The sequence below is a fragment of the Taudactylus pleione genome, unplaced genomic scaffold, assembly GCF_031769625.1.
Source record: "Taudactylus pleione unplaced genomic scaffold, aTauple2 ptg000019l, whole genome shotgun sequence".
In the NCBI taxonomy this organism is placed as follows: domain Eukaryota; kingdom Metazoa; phylum Chordata; class Amphibia; order Anura; family Myobatrachidae; genus Taudactylus; species Taudactylus pleione.
The window spans coordinates 26,283,393-26,286,282 of record NW_028284421.1 but is presented as its reverse complement, the minus strand read 5'-3'; the positions used below and the strand labels follow the sequence as shown (position 1 = coordinate 26,286,282).

Here is a 2,890-nt window from a genome sequence, read left to right as displayed (position 1 = left end):
TTAGGGGGTGGACGCTAAACAGGCATGTTTTTCCACTAAAATTATTAATAAGGTTTTAAAAATATGTTTTTAACTTAAATAGATTTAAATAAATTGTAATTTCTGAGTGATTTTGTGAAAAAATATTGGCCAGTTTAGTGGTAATACAACACACCTCTCATATTGACTTTAAACAGTGTTTCCCAAGCTCATTCCTCAGGAAGCACTAACACTGTATGGTTTCCATTTTTCCTATTTGGTGCACAGGTGTATTCATTACTGGCTGACACATTTTAAAAGATCCACAGGTGATACTCTGGTTTCTCTTCAGATCGAATAAATCTTTCGCCTTTTACTAAAGATTTCTGTGGAGAGGAAAAAAAAAACATCCACAGGTCCAGCTAATTATTTCACTTGTGATTCTATGAGGAGACCTGGAAAACATGCACTGTTAAGGCCCCCATACATCAGCAATCTGAAAACCACAATTGAACAATTTGAAGACTTATTGCCCGATCTTAGCGATCTGCACCCATACATTATATTACAGATCTTTTTCAGTGATTTGCAGATCATTTTCTGCAAACACAGATCTGCCAATCTTGAAAGGCCCATCATTTTACTAGTAACGGTCTGCAAATCTGCTGATCATGTCCATACATTAACAATCTACAGCCCCAATCCATCTGTGAAATCCAACATGTTGGACAATCTGATTTAACAATTCCAATCACTTTTTGGTTGCAATCTGCGATCTGTGAAGCCCATACATTGCAGATTTCTTTATACACAATCGATCGCAAATTGCAGAATTGCCACAATCGATAGCTGATGTATGGGGGCCTTTAAAGCTCCCTGAGGAATGAGTTTGGGAAACCCCGACTTAAAACAAACAACGGAACACCCAGGTCAACCTGTGGTTTATTGTGTTGCTGAATTTTCATTACTGCTTATTGCTATAAAAGGAAAGGATAAAAGGAAAAATACTGTACATTACTTAGCAAATAAAAAGCACTTGAGTCAGGAAAACACAAATAGCCAATGCCAAACAGTCCATTACAAATCAAAGAGTTACTCCTATTTCAAACCTAGCTCATAAATTTCATAAAAAAATTGCTGCATTTCAAATATTCTCAAGTATAAAAAAGAGGTACATTATAAATGTTAAAAACAACAACAAAGGAGAACATAACCTCAGATAATAATAAGGAAGTAAAAAAAAAATATCAGTATAATTTACTAATTGGCACCTGTTAACCACGAGGGGCCTAATTTACAGCTAGGAGCAAATCCAACTAAAGGGTGCAGATTTGCACCTGTACAATGCAATTTGTGATGCAAAAAGTGTTAGTGACATTTTTAAGTGCAGGGAAAATGATACCTAATATTGCATGTACAGTTTTTCCTACTAAATATAGAGATAACACATTCTAAACAGCTGTCATTGCCAAGGGAGCTAATTTACCAAGGTTACTCCAATAATAAAGTATATTCTTTTACAACTAAATAGGTCCAGTGAGAAGAGGCATGTGACTTAATACAGTTTCATCCTCTGTAATAATAAAATACTTTATAATAATATATTTTAAGAAATATTTACATTAACCTCAAGTTAAGAGAAAATCAAATTGACGGCTCTCCACCACATGATATGACATGATTGTTATAAAATGTCACTGTTTAACAGAAAGGGTTACCGGTGCACAAATCAGGCTACAGCTTCACTCCATAGGATGCATTCACACGCAGCACGCATGGAAAAAATATTCTCAGAAATAAAAGGATTTATCAACATGACATTTAATTTCATGCCATGCATATATACATACACACACAATTTACTAACATCTATGAAGGCAAACCACTGACCTTCATGTGCCGCAAGCCTGTTTCTGACACTAACACACAGTAACGCTGTCATGTGGGCTCAGAAATATAACAATAGACTGGTGTCTTAAATGATGCCAATATTAGCAACACATTGAACCCCTCGGTATGTATGAATAATCCAGAAAGCACATCACTTTTGATGGCAGCTAGTACACTAAACTGTGTCATGACATGTTAAATCCCAAAATCTTTTCACCTCCCATAGACAGACAGAGCTGCTGGTCACAGAGCACAAGGCATTGCTTGTGGCGTGTACAAGGGGATGTAAATGGTAAGAGGAAGGGAGTCAGTGGAGCAGCAATGTCAGAGAAGAACACATGAATAGACTGGAAGATTGCTTGTGGCCTATATGCTTTTGGTGATCACCTAGGATAGGAAACAGCTGTGGTACTGTATACATTAAGAGATTTACTGGAGGACATTGGGAAAGGACGGGAATGGTTGCTAGATGATTGAAGAGCGGACTGTCATTTCTGATAGCAACACATTGTACATATCAACCGGATAGAGATGTGGATGCAGCAGCAATACATTGAGTAATGGGCAGTATGGTTAGTTATTTGTGTAGGGATAAGCATTGTCTTTATCTAGAATATAGTCATAATGATCTCTTAGGGCTTGTGATTTATCTATCGTACACTACTAGGCCAGTGCTTCTCAGCATTTGCATGCCATAAACAAGTATTCTGCTTCGTGGGGTGTACCTATAATGAGGCAACTTTAATAGGCAGCACTTATTTATGGTCATAAAAATGTATGGAACTATTGTAACAAATGTCATTGTTACTATTACCTGAATAATTAGATGATACAATGTCAGTAAATGACTAAAAAGGCATTAGTTGTATTTTATACAATAGTATACAATACACTAATAGTTATGAAAGCTTGCTTAAGGGATAGAACATGTAAATTGTTGCCCTTGGCATGATAAGTAGTCCTTGCAATTGCCACACAATTACCACATGTAATAGATCACATTACACTATATTACATACTATGTGGTTTGGCGATAAAAGTC

At 36.3% G+C, this 2,890-nt stretch overlaps 1 non-coding gene across 1 annotated transcript; it reads left to right on the top strand.

Moving 5' to 3' along the window:
* The first annotated feature begins 290 nt into the window (after window positions 1-290).
* On the top strand, window positions 291-409 carry LOC148540447 (U5 spliceosomal RNA). Its single transcript, XR_015869843.1, has one exon. It is a non-coding gene; the product is annotated as a U5 spliceosomal RNA (small nuclear RNA).
* Window positions 410-2,890: the final 2,481 nt, after the last annotated feature.